The sequence below is a fragment of the Agelaius phoeniceus genome, chromosome 13 (genome assembly GCF_051311805.1).
Source record: "Agelaius phoeniceus isolate bAgePho1 chromosome 13, bAgePho1.hap1, whole genome shotgun sequence".
Lineage (NCBI taxonomy): Eukaryota > Metazoa > Chordata > Aves > Passeriformes > Icteridae > Agelaius > Agelaius phoeniceus.
The window spans coordinates 8,346,258-8,365,166 of NC_135277.1; the positions used below are offsets into that span (position 1 = coordinate 8,346,258).

At 43.5% G+C, this 18,909-nt stretch overlaps 1 protein-coding gene across 2 annotated transcripts in view; it reads right to left on the reverse strand.

Moving 5' to 3' along the window:
• Nucleotides 1-18,909, reverse strand: part of CTXND1 (cortexin domain containing 1) — a 36,566-nt gene that overhangs the window by 7,860 nt on the left and 9,797 nt on the right. Inside the window, exon 2 of one of the 2 annotated variants that reach the window (XM_077185545.1) lies at nt 762-909. The gene's annotated coding sequence lies outside the window, so the exon portion shown is untranslated. Of the gene's footprint in view, nt 1-761; nt 942-18,909 lie in introns of both variants that reach the window. The other variant, XM_077185544.1, reaches the window with a different exon arrangement.

Consider the following 18,909-nt stretch of genomic DNA (forward strand, 5'->3'; position numbering starts at 1 on the left):
GGGGGTAGCTGTGTGCCCCAGGCAGGCTCACCCAGGGATGGGGCTGTGCTGGGTGAGGAATTCAGCACCAAGAGTGACTCTGTGCCCTTGGCTCCTTGAGGGTTGCAGGGGCAGCCCCAGGCAGCAGCTGTGTCTCCTCAGAGGGGTTGGCATCTCAAGGTTTGGTGCCCTGCTCCCCTGGATTTTTCTGTGTCTGTTCTGACAGTCCCTGGAGCTGGGTCAGGGGTCAGGAACCCTTTACCTCACTGAAGGCTCCATCCTGAGCATTTGGTCTTTGCTGGTTGTTTTGTTTCCCAGTGCCCTTTTCATGAGGGATTGCCACAGAAGAGAGATTATATTCAATTTTTATGACCTTTTGCAGGATGTTGGCACCCTGCTTAGTGTTACAGGCTCTCTGTAACATTTGTGCTCATCAGTGTGCCTCAATTTTGCAATCAGCCCTACCTATGAAAGATACTTTAAAATACATGGTTTTGGGTTTTTTTTCCCTGAGCTGATAATCTTGGCACTGTCACTTTAAATATAAACTAATAATGAACCACATACATTGCAGAGAGCTGTTTCCTATGCTGGTTAATCATGTTTCAACTCATCTCAACCCTTAGGATTTATTTCAAAACAGTGTCTGGTTCTGGTTTGTTGTTTTTTGGGGGGATTTTTGTTTTTTTTTTTTCTTCCATACTCCTTTCACAAAAGCACAGATGTACAGGGAGGGAAGGGAAGGGAAATGATAAGATTTCATGTAGGAATCAAACCCATACCTTCCAGACCTGGGCAGGAAGCCTGTCACATCCCAGCACAGCAGCATTGTGGAGATGAAATCCTCCCTGCAGTCATATTTCAAAAGTTCGCTCGGTCAGTGGCGCTTGAGCGGCGTCCGGGCTCTGCTCAGCTTCACCTCCAGCAGACCTGGAAGCAGAAGCAGCTCTCACCGGGGAGCTCTGGAAAAAAAGAATAATTGACAATTGCTCCTCACGGGATGGGGCGGGACAGACGCGTTCAGAGCTCCAGAGGCAGCCCCAGCCCCTCGTGCCCAGCATGGATTCGTTGTCACACGTTCCCTGGAACAGCGTTTGTGAGAGGAAAAGCAACGCTCAAGCCTGAGGTCATATCAATATTCCTTCTTAAACAAGCAGAAATTCTTGTTTTTAAATCACAGTGAAAGATCAGGCAAGTTTGAATTGATCCTGCTCAGGAGTCTGAATATTTATTTAGGGCTTGGATGGTTTGTTTAAAGAAAACGGCTTGATTTATTTGAACTGATACACCAGGACTTAAAAGCTGTTAATTATTTGCCTTCTTTTTTTTTTTTTTTAGTCTGTCTGATTTGGGACAATATTCTTTTTTTACATGCACACAAAACAGCTTCAGGCAGCAATGCTTGCTGGTGACAAACCTGGCTTTTTTGCACATTGTTGTGGACAGGAGTTCCAAGGTGTAGGATGGGAAGGCTGAGGAGAACAAGGCAAAAGATGAGCCCCAAAGCCTTGTGAGGGGACTCAGCAGGACAGGGTGTGCTCAGGCAGGGGACTAGAGGTGAGTGGCCAGGAAGGAAGGGGAGATGCTGCTCTAGAGGGCTACTGTGTGTGTTTGCCAAACAAAGTCACCTTCAGTTTGAAGCTCAGACCTCTACAGGAACGGCCTGGACACTTGATCATACTCTAATATTCTTAACAATCTAGTTTTGATTAAAAACTCACTGCCTCTGAGCACAGGAGTCAAATGCTGTAGATAGATACAGACAGAGGAGCTTCTTACTACACCCAGAGAGCAATAATGTGACTGTTAGCTTAGTCTAAAAATTAATTGTCCTTTTATACTTACAATTCTTTCAGCAGAAAATCAATACTTCATTTCAGGAACTCTGCCTTCCTATAAGCATGATTTTTCCTGTGTAGCTGAAGGCAGGTTTAATCTTTGTTTTTAACTCATTGTTTGGCATTTTGTTTTGGTTGTTGGACTATTTTATTTCTTGCTTTACATAAAGACTTTAAATCTTTATGCTTAGCTTAGTTTATACAAACTCCTTTATTCAATCTAGCCCTCAGTTAGGGTAAAGAGACAAATAATCTTCCCTCCACACACTTGCTTTTAGCCAGTTATAAATCACTGGATGCCAGTATTCCATCAGAAGACTAAAGACATCATTTGCAAGAGCCCAAAAGCTTAAACAAATAAACACATAAATCAATCTGGGGAAAGTTTTAAAAGTTGCTGCTGCACAAATGTTTCCTTCCTACATAGCCCCATGGCAAGAATAACATTAATCTTCATTGAGAGAAAGATGCAGCATACACTTAAAATAACTGCTCATAATTTGAGGATGTCCTAAATCAAATAATCATTTCAAGGAGCATGTGGAATTGCTCATTAACAAAAGATTAAAAAATAGAGGGCTGTGCTTGGGAACAAGTTGCTGTTCAGAACTGTTGAGTGAACTGATGGACAGCTGGGATCTGGAGTAAAAAGTGTTTCCAGCCTCCCAAAGCTCAACTATTGTGAGAAATCCTTGATTAAACTTTGCTGAGGTGAGAACATCTGGGAATCTTTCTCAGAGGCTGGGAGTGGTCATTCAGAGGTGAAAAAGAGGGACAGGATCAGTGATGCTCTCTATGGGTGGCTGGCTGGACACAGGAGTGGGAGGTGATGAGAGCACCATGAGCAAGGGCAGGCAAGGCAGGATGATGTTGTGATGTTGTCTCTGTGTCTGCTGCTTTTCCATCCACAGGGGAGCAGGAGGAGCAAGAAAATCCAGTGCTCCCTCAGAGCCCAGCCCAGGGCCTGTGCCTCCCCTCCCTGGCACCGTCCTGGGCTCATCCCTGGGGAAGGGAGCTCTGGGACTGCTGGGAGAGCTGCAGGGACATTGCTTTGTGTGGGAGTGATGGGGGCAGGATGGTGGGGATGCACAGAGACCAGAGATCTCTGCAGCCAGGGCGTGGAATTTGGGGTTCATTGCAAAGGGCCTGGGTGCAGGGCCCTGCTGGGAGCTGCCAGCCACAGCTCAGAGCAGGCCCCAGAGAAGAGAGGGGGAGAGAGGATGAGAAGGTGAGAGAGTAAAAGGGTAAGAGAGCGAGGTTCCCATTACAATACAATAAATCTCCTTCTGTGTTGAATATTCTGATTCTCACTAACCAATCTAGTACAAGATACAAATCCTATAGCATTTACACACAGCCCATAAGAATCACTACATTACCATACTGTGTTGCATTTTAAACCCTAAAACCTCCTCTTTGGACCCCTTCTGCCAAGCTGGTAGGGTCTGCTCTGACCCTTGGACCTGCCTGCAAGCAGAGGGAATTGTTTAATGAAAAGGGGATCACCTTCAGTCAGCCACACCATTGTTTTCCTGTTGTTCAGTAACTAAGGGATCTCAAAGCTTGCTTTCATTTCAATCTCACTTATAGTTTCCATATTCTCACAATCTTTTGCCAGACATTCATATTTATAAGGCTTTCCTGTTTCATCTTCCCCAACGCCTTTGGTCCCCAGTTTGTGTTTCTGCTGTGGTGGGAGAGCTGCAGGGATTGCACAGCGTGGTCCAGCCCATCCTTGCAGTGCTGGCTCCCACCCTGGGGCTGTTGGGATCATTGATTCATCCTTTAGGAGATAATGCTCAGCAAATGCAAAGCAATACCTGGGATGTGAAAAGTTTAGATGAGCTTGAGGAGGAACATCTGTCTGAGCAGGACCATCCTTCATTCCCTGTGTATTTTGATAAGGGGGCTGAAGCTGCTTTCCTTATCACTGCAGGGATGCACTCAGTGCATCCCCTTTCATCAAGGCAAGAGGCAAATGTAAAGGAGTCTGAGAGAAACAAATGGATGAGGCTTTAAAGCTAAGGCTTGTAAGGTCTGAATAGATATGGTATAAACTCATTTTAATGGAGTATCTGCTTTTGAAACTCTCTGCTGTTTAAATCCTCTGAAAGGAGACAAACATGCCTGTTGGTCCTGGCAGCTATTTTATAAATTAAACAATGACTGTTAGCCAAGAGAATATAAGCAAAACTATGGAGAAATTTTTCACTGCAGTAAAGCTGACAAGAAGGAAAAATGACCCATATTTTTCTGTAGTACTCTGAATTTTTTTTAAAAATTTTTATTTTACAAAAACAAAAGGCTCACTTCAAGGTAGAACAGCAACTCCTTTTTACATAAATATTACCCTGTGGTGGTGATGTCCAGTATTCTCTAACTTGCAGGATACCTCTCAGAAATACATCTTTTGCCTTTTCATCTTGAAAAGCTACATACAGATCAGATTGAGGCTGTATCAATATTTCCAGTTGAGGAAAAGTACTGTGGATGAATTCTCAGAAAAATAGCTGGGATAGAACAGCCACAAATATAGGCAGAAGGGAATCATATAGCCCTGCTTCATCTCTGAATCACTTATTTCAAGTCAAAACTTAAATTCTTGCTAATGAAGTAACTCCTAGTCAAGAAAGTTTTAACAAATGAGCAGCAAAATATCCAAAATAGTTGGATTTGCCATTGGAATAGCTGCAGGTACTCTTTAATCCATACTGATAACTGATTCATACACTTTTTTTAATGCAGACCTTTCTCAGATACCTCAGAAATTTGCGGGGAGATGGATTTGATCAATTAAACATAAGCAAAAATAAAGCTCAAAGTCCAGAGTGTGTTTTGGCTCAAAACAAGACAAAATGACACAGGTTCTACGCAGGGCTTCCATCAGAGGCACTGCTCCTGTCTGTTCCTTTTCTGAACCAGTTTGGTCTGCAGGGGATGGTGAGGATGGATGTTTGCAGCTTCTGCTCATGCACAAAACCTCCTGCTCTGGCTTTTTGTGGTGGTCAACCAAGGCTGGGGTGCCAGCTGAACCACATCCTATCTTAAACTGGAAAAAAAATTATCTTGCTGTGGTGGTGTTCTCAGGACGAGAGAAGAATCTTGACTCCATGTTTTAGTAGGCTGATTTATTATTTTATGGTATATATATTATATTAAAAGAAAATGATATATTAAACCTATACTAAAAAGAATAGAAAAAAGGATTTCATCAGAGGGCTAGCAAAGAATAGAAAGGAATGGAATGAAAATAAAATCTTGTGACTGACCAGAGAGTACGAGACAGCTGGACTGTGATTGGCCATTAATTAAAAACAACCACATGATACCAATCACAGATGCACCTGTTGCATTCCACAGCAGCAGATAATCATTGTTTACATTTCATTTCTGAGGCCTCTCGGCTTCTCAGGAGAAAAAATCCTAAGGAAAGGATTTTTTGTGAAATATGTCTGTGACATCTTGCAAAGGCTGATTCATCCAGTCTTTAAGACTCCTAAGCTGTAGTAGAAATATGGACCTGACTGCAAAGCAGGACAGGGGGTTTAACACTGCCAGCCTCCCTTGCCAGGGCCCTGGGCAGAAATGGACCCCCAGGAGCAGCCCCAGAGCCCAGAAATGGGGTTGGGTAAGGGTGAGAACCCCTCAGGAAACAATGGCAAAACCAGCCCTACTTACACAGATTTATCTCCCCTTGCTGGTGTGAGGAATAGGAGGAAAAAATAATGGAAGATCTGGAATTAAAATCTGGGGGCCCCAGGTGATCCAAATGAGTTTGGGTTAGGGCTGTTCCAGGGAGCAGAGCTTTGTGCTACGTGGGACACCCACAGCAGCTTCTCTCCCTCTCCAGCTGGAAAACCAGAATTGTTGCAGCATGTTATCTAATTCCAGCTCTAATTTGCCAACAGGAGAAGCAGAAGTATCATTACTAGTTTTCCCCTGTTTTCTTTTCTCAAGAGGACAGTTTTTCTCCTGCTACTATAAGAACAGGGAGAGTGAAAGTTGGCCTGTGTTCAGAGGCACTGAGTGCCTCCAGCACCATCTGGAACCAGTGTGAGCAGCCAAACAGCTCAACAGCACAGAAAATCTTCCTGTTCTCAGATCCCCTCCCTTTCTGCACAGCTCTGCACATGAACACTGCACAAAAGATTCTTTCTGAGGAGGATCCAGTTGGCACCCACATAAACTGTGTTTTCCACTGTCTCCCAGCAGGGATGGATTGCATCTTCCTTCAGAGAGAGGCCAGATGATTTTTATTACAAATGAACCAAAACCTTGAGTCAGGACATGCATTACATTTTCCATGACAGCCCTGGCTGGAGTGAAGGATCCTGATAAGAATTTAAGGATAATTGAGCTCTGGTCTATAGCTCTGTAGGTAGGTAAGCAATATAGCAGCCTCCAAATTTGGCATGTCACCAGGGGAGGCTGGGTGAAAGGATGAATGGCCCATTGCTGAGATGAGTGAGGATCAGGCAGGATCCTGAGCCCAGCTGTTCATGGTCTCTGTCTCTTGTCCTTCCCAGGACATGTGGGCAATTTCTACTGCAGTAAATCAGATCTGTCCAAGGCTGGGTTTTGGCATCAAGGCTGGCTGGTAAAGAGCTGCCTGTGCAAATGGGGACAAACTTTTTAGCAGGGGCTGTTGTGTTAGGGTAAGGGGCAATGGTTTTAAACTAAACCAAGATCTATTTAGATTTGATGTATTTACCACAAGGAGGGTGGTAAAACATTGCAGGGTAGTGGATGCCCCATCTCTGGAAATATTCAAGGTAACGTTGAACAGGGCTCTGAGTAACTTGATCTCATTACAGATCTCCCAACTCATTGCAGGGGGCTTGGAGCTTGATGACCTATTAAGGTCCCTTCCAACCCCAACCATTCTGTGATTCTATGAAATCCTGCTAAACTTGCCCTCTGTGACAGATTATGTTACAATGTGGTTTTAGAGGCATGACAACTTAAACTTGTAAACTTTGAGTATCTCTTGGTTGTGGAATGTATTTATTAGGAGTGCCAGATGGATGGGTATAAAATTTGTGTTTAATCAAAGACAGGGAACAGTCAAAAATGATCTCTCAGCATGGTGAAACCATGGGCCTGTTTCTGGCTGGGCTTTGGTGGCAGGAGGTGGGCAGAACACCAGTTTAGTGGTCACCAGCACAGCCTGGCATTGAGGCTGTCCAAGCAGTGAAAAGCCACCCCATGATTATCACCCTGGTTGTCATTCTCATTTCTGGGGCATGTTCCCTGCACCACCTTTAGGTGAATGCTCAGGTACCCCTGCCCTGGGGGGCTGCTCCAGGCCAGGCTCTAATTCACCTTCCCTGCAGCAGTTCTGATCCATGCTAGTGATGCTTTGGCCATAGCTTTGTTTGTTTTAGGGGTGACTGATGCTTTTTCATTCCCTCCTTCCCTCTCATCCCAATCTGTTTTGAAGACATTCCCCAGTATAACCCATGGTCTGAGTGCTACCTGTGTTTCTCCATGGGGTTTTTCCCTGATCATGTACTCATGTACACTCTGCAAGTATTTGTGCAGCCTTTTCATCACATCAAGAAAGGTCCTTTCCTCAGCTGGAAGCTCATTGACTTTTCTATAAAACTTGTAGTGAGAAACACTCTTTAATTAAGACTGTAGAGAAAAGAGCTTTGATTCCAGACGTGTGTTACAGCCTGATGTTGTTTCCTCTGTCACTGCAGCAGATTACTGGAAGTGTAGTCCTTGATTAAAAAGATTGTGGGCAATTACATTCCATCTCCACATCTTCAGCTAGACCAGTAGCTTGTCAGTGGGTCACTGGGAATCAGGCTGCCAGCACCTTTGCACATGTTCAATTTATAAAGGACTGGGTTTGGCACAGCCCCCAGCAGTCCCAGACAGCCAACACCTTATTAATGCACCATTAGCCACAAGGAACATTTTTAAGTGAACTTAATGTACAGGGAGCCAAGAGGGCTTGCCTGAACTGACTCAGCAGTTTGGAAGGTCTTTTCTCCCTTGCAGGGATCACACTGACTTCTGAATGTGCCCAGATGTCCCAAACTCAAGTGCTCCTTTACCCCTTGCTGTCATTTTTTATTTTGGGTTTTATGGACTGGGGTCATGGTGGTTTGAAAGGAGAGAAGTGGGCTGAGGAATAGATTCCTGCCCCAAGGGAGTTCTCTTTAGGATAACTAAAATGATCAAAGGGATGATCAGCTCCTTTATAAGTGTCTGAAGAAGATGGGGAAAAGGTGGCTGAGGAATAATGTTTGAACTATACAAAAATCACAGATCAGGCGAGTGGGAAAATTCTTTCCTCCCATTAAAAAAAAATAAAAATCTCTGGTTTTCAAAACAGGTAATTGGGGGCATTCAATGAACTGGTAGACAACCAGCTTGTTATAGAAAAAAGGGCTTCTTTATTCAGCAGGTAGTGACTTCCCAAAACTTGCTACCACAGAGGGCTGCAGACAGCACCAGCAGGCTTTTTGTACTGGATGAATTACAGACAACAGGTCCAGAAACAAACCTTAAAACCACTAATCAGGGGTCTTCCCTGTGGCTTCCTAAAGGAGCAGCTGTGGGGGTTGGAGGATGGGCTGCCAAAGGTGACACAGGGTCCCCAAAGAGCACCTCCCCTCAGACCTCTGGGCTGCCCCATAACAGGGTTCTTATGTTCTTATTTCTTGGGTTGCCAATGCTTTTGGGCTGCCTCTGGAAAGTCCCTTTAAGAAAGGGGAAGATATTTAAGATCTGATCCAATTTCATCTTCAATCTCTATTTGTATCTGTAAGTAATATGGCTCTAATACTTTTAAAACCAGGCACTGATCTTTGCTTCTAGTTTAACTCTATCTCTTCATATTTACTGAATATATTTATATTCAGTGCAATAATGAGATTCCTCAAAAGCTCTTCATGCATGAAAAGAAACTAAACTCAAACAGCTCAGTCCTATGAATAATAAGGTGAGATGTGTCCCAGTGGGTCTCTGCCTGTCCATGGCTGCTATTTCTTTATTGTCACATGCTCGTTTTATGTCCACGCTCTTGGAAGTTTAATTAATTGCAAATGCAGGCAATGCAGAGTTTCTTTGCAGTGCAGGTGACTTTGGGCCAGAAGCAAGAACACATCTAACACACAGGAATTCCATCCCATGTCTGTGAGTGCTGAGGAAGAGACAGTTACCCCTGGGCACCATCTCACCAGCCACACACAGAGCATCCAGCCCAGGGTCTCTAAACCTGTGCAGGGAGCACGACACGATGACACCAGTAGGGTTAACTGCATTTCCCTACCTCATCTGGTGTACTTCTGTGTGAAGATTTATCTTAGGACAGGAGCTAACAGGACTGCAGTCATGACTCAATACAGAACTAGATTTTTCTAAGGCAAAATTTTATATATGTGCAAATGCAGATCTGAAACTGTTTGTTTTTGGGTTTTGGTTTTGTTTTAATAAGTATTCTTTGTTTCTCCTTGGACTGTTTTCCCTGCAAGGTCTCCTAGATGATTCTAGTGCTGAGCCTCATGGCAGGGAATGGCTCCAGATCTCCCACAGGTTCAATGTGCTGCAGCTGAGCCTGGAGCATCTGGAAGGGCAGGACACTGAGCTCAAAAGCAGCCCTTGCTTTTCAGCTGCTCAGCTGCACTTCTGCTGGTGCTGTTCCATCAGTGCTGTGCCCAGAAGCTGCTCCTGCTCATGTGCCAGCAACAGTCAGACTTCTCAAGGCAGGGGTTTGATTGAGAAGGGGGGAGTGAAGTGGTGGAAGGAGATTTAGAGCTCCATCATGGTTCAGCATAGGTCTCCTCTTAGAAGGCAAACAAGGAGAACCAGTTTTGCCCAGCTCTGCAGTGTTTCTGATTCACAGAAAAAAAGCCTCAGATCTTGTCCCACATCACTGCAGATTAACACAAAGAATTATCTGGATGCTGTGGCTGGGGGAAATGGTTCCCTCTACACTAAAATGCACATTCTCTTTTGGGTGAAGCCTCTGTGTAGGTACAGCCTGAGGTGTGTGAGATGCTCAGGGTTTGTGCAGGGGCAGCTAACACACTCACTGGGATTATCTATGGCAGGACAAGGCAAGGGACCATGTTTTGTTCCAAATTGTCTGTTTAGGGCAGGATTGTTCAAGCCACCGGTAACAGCAAAGCACAGACCTCAGTTCTAGCTGAGTTCAGGAGTCAACCCTTACAAAGGAAAGCAAATAACATCTTATTACTTCTATTTTTCTGAATTAACTGAAACTTATTATTAGCTGAGGAGATGTTAAGCAAAGATACAAGGGAGCTCTTTTACCAGCAGAAACCTCCAACACTGCCCCCAGTCTGTAAATCTGGGCTCTGCCTTCTCTGTCTGCTCTGCAAAGTGAACTCTGCAAATGGAGGTGATGAAATGGAGATTTCCTCCAGCATCTCTGTCCATGTACTGACTGCCCCAGCTGCACCCTCAGCTCTGAGGGGGCAGCAATAGAAAGTAGCTGAGAGTGCTGTAAAATTCAGTTTCTGTGAATATGCCAAGCCTCAAGGAGGGAAGTCATGCACAGGCTGGTGGCTGAAGTGTTTGGGGCTGGGCAGGAGGCTGGAGGTCCTGCTGACACACAGCCTGGTGCATGTCCTGCTGCCAGGGTCAGCAGCCTGGGGTGACACAGGGTGAATAATGGGGCTGCCTCAGGCACCCTCCCTGGCTGAGGGAGCACTGCAAACCCTTCAAAAGCACTGAGATATACAGCACTCAGATAGAAAATAGCTCTTTGTGGGCATGCTAAAATATGGCCTGCACATGGCTGGGTACCTCTCTTTGAATGACTTTCCCCTGGCAGAGAAAAATGTCTGGCTTCTATTTACATGACTGCAAGCACCCTTGAACTAAATTAGTTTTGTTAATGTTGGACAGGCAGTGGGAGAGTTGATTTCTTGAGAAATTCTTTTACTAATAAAATGCCTCATAAAAACTGCATTGACTTCAACCAGGCAGACCGTAGGCAGCTGGAAACTTCTGACTGCTCCACTTTAACCCAGTGGTCTGGGGCTAAGCAACACACAAAGGCCATCATGGTGGTGGTAAATGTCCCTTGTGAGCAGGAAAATCAAGGGCAGCAGATCTGGGGGGTTCAGGGCTGAGGACAGTGAGCAAACTTGGTGCTGCCAAGACACCTCCATGCAATCAGTGGGAGGTATAGGCTGGCAGCCTACACTTGGCATGGGTGACAAACACAAACTTTAGACTCCCTCCTCCTCCTCAGCCTTTTTTATTCCGTGCACTGACTCACTACTGACTTTGCAGTGAGAAAGATGGGGGGTTTGTGCATTGCTGGGTTCATATGGCTGAAGGGACCATCTCAGCATCTTCCAAGGCCTCCATAAAATCAGGTGTGAGAGCTAAACAGGCTCAGGAAACCCTGCTGAACTTTCAGGAAAGCCTCACTGCCAGAAAGGATGCTCTGATGGGAACACTGCATTCCCAAGCCAAATTGCCCTTGGAATCACTTCCCCCTCTCTGCCAGCTAATAAAACCCTAATTTTCTCAAAGGGAAGTTCAAGCAGAGTTTTGACTTTGAAAAATAAGTGCCAGCAATTATCTGCTCTTTGATATAGCCAGTTCTATTGATATGCAATATTTAATAGGAAGTGTTTAAATATTATAGTAGCAGCATAAAAAACCTGCACTTGACCACAAAGAACAGTGTCCAAATTATTCCTTTGGCATCTACTGAAGGTATAGGTTAAAGTAAGTCTTCCAGAAGTCTGACAGGCTGTCTTGTCACAACTTAAAGCTTCTCCTATGAAGTAGTTTCCTGAATGCTGCCCTGGGGTGGATTTGTTTTATTATTTTTTTCTCCTCTTGGTGACCTACTGCAGGGGACACCAATTAAAGCATTTGGCAGGTTTCTCATAAATATAACCTTGAAACTGTGGAGCAATCTCCTGGTGAAATGTGGCCAGCCTATGCATATCTGTCCATCAAATGACCCTGCAGATGCCATGGTCAGGAAGGAAAGCAGATTTAAGAAACTGGGGGTATCCTCTCCCCACCCCACCCTGGTACAGGGCCCCATCAGTTTATACTGCAGGGACTCCTCCTCCCACTTCTATTTCAGGTCTTCTGACAAAGCTAATTATGGCAGCAAGTGACTTGCATCAATGACATTCAGGGAACACAAGCATTTGTGGGCTTGGGAGCTCTTGAGCTTTGCCCTGTCTGCAAATTTTTCTTCTTCCAGTGAAAGTGTAATGGTTTGCTATTTATATATGTTTAGGAAAACTCCTTTGCTATACATTCACCTTTTCTACTTTACCACCAGTCTTGAGTAATTAATAGCCTCAGAGACCTGCTCTGTCACAGGCAGGCACTCCAAAAACTGTCTTCCCTTCTGTTATGGTTTTTTTTTTTTTGTGAGCTTGAGAAGCACCATTGCTTTTCTAACCCTAAACACACAGCCTGGTAACTGGATCTGGGCTCTTTGCTACCTCATGAATCACCACACAGGGAATGATTCCTCACTGGAACTTGGAGCAGCCTAATAAATCAGGAGCCAGGAGCCATCCCAGCTCCCACACACACCCTGGCCTTACATATGGCCTTGCTGCATTGCTACTGGATATAAAAAGCCTCCAGGATCTGTCTCAGTCAGGAAGCAGCTGGGACTGGGAATGCAGATGAGAAGCAGACTTAATTCACTCAAGGAAAACGAGGCCAATAGAAAAGGAACATTATTTTCCTGTCTATAATTGCATTTTAAGTGCATACTAAGTAGATGATGGTAACTATGTGCTAAAGGGTCCAACTGTTCTTAATTGATTAAAATAGCTTCTGAAGGCTGTTCTGTTGTGGATTTAACTCAATACCATTGCACCAGGAGCAGTTTGTGGTTAGCTTTGTGTCTCTTCTCTGGGTCAGAGGGTTCCCAGAGTTCAGAGAGCATCCCTGGGCACTGAGTCACCTGCATCTCTCCCACTGACCTCAACAGAGGGGCAGCTGCCCTGTAGCAGCACCAAAACCCTTCCATGCAAGCTGGAAGAGTCTTTCCCAGGGGTTAATATAATGTTCAGTTTCTAGAAATAAGCAGAGATTGGTGGTCAGACATGCTGAGCTGGGGGCATTGTGCCCACTGTTCTTCTTTTTATTTCTTTCCCTCTGCCCCAATGGCAAATCTCTGATATCAAACTCTGTGGTGTTTCAGTTTGGATGTGTTAATAAAATTCCCCCTCAAAAACCCAGAGCAGGCCTGGGAGCAAGCACAGGAAACTGCAGGGAGGGGAGGGGACAGAGGGTTTGGGATGGACAGGTGCACAAATTCATTTATCCCAGGTCAGCAGGGTGAGGGGACCATGCCTGGCTCTATCCTGGTAAATATTGCATTGAGTTAAAGAAGCAGGGTGAGACAAGAACTGGTTTTCTCCTCTATGGAACTTCAGACATGGGACTGCATCTGTTTCTGAGTTTTATATTTCATGTCTCAGAATGATGGGGGGAAAAAGAGGAGCATTTTCCCTGTAAGATGTAAGAGGTAGTAAAACCAAGAGTCTTCTTTCTTTGTGCAAGGAAGATACTAGGAAAAGTATTTTTCTGTAGGATCCTAGAATGAAAACATTATTTATTCTACCAAGGTTTTTGTTCTCCAGCCAGACAGGGAGGAGTGCAAGTGTGAAGTGTCTTGAAGTTGGCTGCAGTACAGGTTGTTCAATATTAATTAAAAAAAAAAAAATAACAACAGCACAATCATTATGGCCAGCCCAGTGTTTTATTCCACCTTCTTTAAATAGACTAAATAAATCACTGACTTAATAAATGTTTTCCATGCAGTAGCATGGCAACTGCTCCAGCTCACTGGCAGGTGTGCAGACAGCAGAGTCCTGGCAGAACCTGAACACTCACATTTGAGAGCAGCATCCCTGGGCCTTGCCTTTAATTGCAGAGCCTTAAATCACACAGCCCAATCAGTCTTGCTCTAGGCTCTGTGTCTCATCTGTGTCTTATGTTAACCTGTTGTCAAAACAAATTTGATTTGCAAATATACAAGAGCTGGGTGATGTTTTAATTTTAGATCACTTATCTGAATGCAGTTTTCATGCAAGGATTTAAGCACATGCCTGGCTTTAAATAGGTACTAAGGGCAGATTGAGAATAAAGCCGTGAGGACAGCATATATAACTGCATTTAGGTTCCTAATTTCTTGTAGGCTTGTTTAATACTTCACAGACTCACAGAATGTTCTGAGCTGGAGGGGACCCATGAGGGTTATTGAGTCCAACTCTTGAGTGAAGGGTCCAGAACAGCCCTGGTGTTATCAGCACCCTGCTCAAAGCAGCTGAGCTAAGATTTGAATGAGAACAGGGGTTTCTAGGAAGGATTCAAGAACCAATTTATTCCTCTGCCTTTGACTTTTAACCTAAGTCCAGCCAACACTGTCAGATTTAAGGCATGTGCTTGGTTTGCTGGATGGCACCTGGAACTGCCTCTACATTGCAGTCTCTGTACTGCACATGGCATTTCTCCCAGTCTCCTCCTTTTTTATTGAATGTTGAGGCAGAAAATTGAAGCGTTGCTAATTAAAGTAGGAAGGAACTTTTCAACTTTAAAAATTAATGCATTTATCTGGAATCCTTGCTGGAATTCAGATGTTTTCCTCATATCTCAAGAAACAGTAACCATCTCTTTCCTGTAGGTTAATGTGTATGAATTAATTTTAATCCATCTGATAAGTGATATGAGATTGAGCTAAAAAAAAACCAAATAATAAATCTGTGCTGACCATGCATATTATTTTTAAAAAGGCCCAAAATAACTTGGTTAGTAAATGAATACAAAGCCTTTGACATCATTGGTGTTTCAGACTAACATCCACACAGCTGCTAAAATGGAAGTTTGTCATCCCAAGTATTAAACGGAAGGAAGGTCAGAAAAATTAATTAAACAAATATATAGGAAGCCTGACCCAGCAGTCATTAGAAACTGAAATCAATGGGTATTTGTCTTGCAGGACAAAACCATTACTGCTTACAGAAACATTAAAGAACCATGGACTAGGACCAAGTAGATAGAAATCTATTTTGGAAGCCTTTTCTTCCCAGCATAGGACATTTTCAAGAGCATTTAATTGCACTTTTTCATTTTGGAACTGAATGGTAAAATCCTATACCACATTGACTGAGACCACAGCCTCATATAACCCCTGCAGCAGCATTTGCCCTAAACAACAGCAAATTTGTCAGTGTCTGGCTTTATTAATGTGAAAGCAAGAGTAGCAAAAAGAGAATTCCCTGTGCCAAGTCTTTGTAACAAGCTTCATTTTAAGTTTCAAAGTGCAGTGATGTTAGCAAATGGCAAAGCAGCCTTGGCTCCTGGCAAGTGCTGAAGTTCATGAGTGGCAGCTCTGTCACTGCCAGAACTCAGAAGCCACAGGCCAGACCTCTGGGAAACAGCCCCTGCACGCCTGGAGCTCCACATTCTTACTTGGGAGACATGCAGGAAATAACACATCTTCATTTTTAGCCTTATTTTGCATGTTTCTGCCAGTTCCAGTCATGTTAGGATCATGTCAGGACCATGTCTGCAGTCTCTGAACCCTTTGCAGGCATCTCCAGGCTGCTGGAAGGGCTGAGCATCTCATGGCACTGGACCTCAGGCTGCTCTCAGGTCTCTGGAGGATTTCTCTCTTTGCATCTCACAGGGCACAACACTGGTAACTGCAGTTAGATGTCTCAAGTGCTCATCTTTTAAGAAGGAAAAATTTTATTTAGCTTTCAGATTTATTTGCTTATGGCCTCCGTGTTGCCAGACTCTAATTGTAGATAAAGTTCACCAAATGCTGGACTTGGTGACAATAATAAAATCTGGGATGGTTTCACTGGAAGCTCTGAGCAGCGACTGGGAATAAAACTTCCCCTTGGTTGATGTGGTTCAGCTGTAGATAAATAAGCACTGTGTGCTTTGGTACATTCCCTGCTTCAGTGGTTCACTTCCTCTTATTTTGATTTATTTTTCTTTTTCTGGCATAAACTTAACATAAGACAGAGCTGTGCAAACTTGATAACCTTAAGGAATTATTTGGGACACAGTGATCTAGGCATAATTCTCTCCTCCTTTATCCCCATAAACAATGAAGGCCATAAATCACCTTCCATCTGCTTTGGCACTCGGGAAATGCTATGCAGAGCTCTCCATCATGCAAATCTAGGCTGGGACCCTGTGGCCAGTGAAGTCTTCCAAATAGCAAGTAAATAAAACCATAAGACTAAATCTTGATTCCTCATTCCTTCCCTGGTTTTTTGGTTGTGGGGGTTTTGGGGTTTTTTTGGTTTTTTTTTAAAATTTGTTTGGTTGGTTTTTGTTTGTTTGTTTCAGAGGGGGCAGGGCTTGGGGGTTTTTTGGTGGGTTTTTTTTTTAATTGTTTGGTTTGGTTTTTTGGGTTTTTTGGGGTGTTTTTTTTGTTTGTTTGTTGGGGTGTTTTTGTGTATAGAAAAGAAACAATCAAACCAAATCACACAAATTACACATGCACATACTACAGCACCTATCTATTGGTCTGCCTTTACCTTAGAAATGTCCTTTTCCTGATTTGACAGCCTCTGAACTTGGTGAATTTTATGAAATCTTATTTTATGAAATTTTATTTTATAAAATATAGGAGAATCAAACTATGTATAATGCCAGCTTTCTTTTGACAGAGGGTGGTTTTTAAGAGGAAAGCTTCTTTTTAAGGATTTGACTCCAGATACCTCAAGTGATTCTCCCCTCTGTCTGAAAACATGCACTCAGAAACTTTAAACTACAAACTCTAATATTCTGTTGTTGAGGCAGCAAATTATGTGAGCAGGGTGTTTTACTGTTGTGATTTGAACACCTTGGAAACGCTGAGGCATATTAAAATATTTCGAAGGCATTTAATGAATAATAAATGTATTTATTATTGCTATGCCACTCAAGCAGGGAAAACAACATCAGCTTGCATGAAAATCCGTCGGCAACTGCTCTGCAGTACACAGAAGTTGATTATACACAAATCTTTCCTGTGGCTGGGGTAGGAGCATTTTCTTGAATGCCTTTTACACATCATTCCTTCCTTTTTGCAAAGGAGAATTGTGGTTTTTCCCTCTTTGCATGCACTTGCACTTCCTCGCCTTTTTTAGTTCCAGCAACTGGAAACTATTTCTTCCTTCTCCTTTTTTGTAACCTGGTGAAAAAGTGCCTTTATTCCTTCACAAATTCCTTTTCTAAACAGCAGCCAGCAAGGGCTTTACGGGGCAGTGGTTTTCACAGCACCCTTTCAGTGTCCCCAGAGCTGTTCTGCTGCACAGGCAGATGCAGAGGATTTCTGAGAAGGATTGAAAGCAAATGACTTCAGATTTCCTGCTCTGTATTCACACCAGTGTTTTAAGCACAGCTTCTCAGAAAGTTATGGAGATCTAAGAAATATCTAAAAGAAAGAGGTGTATAGAATCATCTTTGCTCTTTTGATGTGATTATTATTCACTCAAACACATTCTAAACGTATTTTTACAAGAGCTTTAGTAGTTATTTAGCACCTTGCATGTTAATTTGTTTATGGACCCAATAAGCAACATGTTAATGCAAGTTTATATTAGCAAGAGCTGTGTGGGAAAAAAAAGTGCTAATACAATGAGAAGAAACTGTAAGAACAGAAATCTGAAGATTTTGCTGAGCAAATCTGTTTAGAAATAAAATTCATCCTTTCAAATAAAGAGGGAGGAAACTCTTCAAGATAACCTTACAAAGATATCAAATGGGGGAAAAAAATGCAGTGGTTAGCCCATGGTATGTGATAAAAGTAAAATAGTGTAGAAACTTGATTGTTCCTCTCCTTTTTACTCTGACTTAAATTGCAGTTAGAGCATTTACTGATTTTTATTCATGATAACACAAATATGGGAAAGAATATAGTAAGTACTGGACCAGATCCCACTTTCCTCACCTCACGTGTTTGATCTTCTAATTTTATTGCTTATTTTAAAATTCTCTTTGATTTGGCTTTCAAGGTGAGGAATATTCTTGACAGAAGCAGTGACATGGCACAGCAGCAGGACTGGCAGAGCCACTGAACCTTTTTTGGAGCTGCTCCTGCTTTCTCCTCCCTCTTAGCATTTTGCAAAAATCCATTCTTTTAGAAAGTAATGCTTTCAAAATGGAGGAAAAACAGGTTTAAAATAGACTGTTGTTTGCTGCTATGAAGTAAGGTGGGAGATTAAATAATAGATCATGTACAAGAAAGGTTGAAAATTAGTCTAATCACTCAAAAATTCTGAAGGAACAGCTATTCTTATTTTCCCCTGCTGGTTACTACTCTGTTTTATGGTTTAAACTGCTTTAAGAAATGCTGACTTTCTCTATGCCATAGAACTTCAAAATACTTCAGAGAAGTGTGATTGGGCAGTTGTGTAATAAAATTACTGTCTGCTTGCAATCATACATTCTGCTGCTGTCCAGAGATCATCTTCTCTCAGGACACCCACAGAATTTAATAGAGCTGGGGGAGAAATTTTTCTTTTCCTGATCAAACTTCTCACATTTCCCAGACAGACAAGGGGTGAGACACTTTGTTGGATCATGTGGTGAAGAGGGGGAAAAGCAAGGAAAACGTCCGTCCTAGCCAAAGAGGTTTGTTTGAAACTTCGATGCTGGCTTGGTGCTTTAGAATAATTCCTTCCACAAGCCCCTTGCTCCCTGAAGCACTGAGCACCTTGGTGCTGCTGCTCTGGCTCTGGGTGAGGCACTCCTGGTTTTCTTGCAGTGCATCTGCTGTGCTGGTTATGGGGCACGATCCTCTCTCAGAGAAACAGCGATGGCCGCGCTCCTTGAGAGGCTCCCAGAGCTCCTCTGCCTCCTCTCCCCCATCCCTGAGCAGGGGGACCTGGAATCCCCTCCTGGGTGGCTTTTGAGGAGGGGTTTTGTACCACCACACACCTGGCACTTGGAGAAGAGGCTTTCAGCTGCTACTGAGCCATTTTGAGGAGCTCTGTGTGCCCCCAGACAAGGGCACTGGAGCCATCTCTTGCCCCTTGGCTCCCCTGGATGTGCTCAGACTCTCAGTGTCCTCCAGACACTCAGTTCCTGTGCTTGCTGATTAAAATCCATTATTATCTCC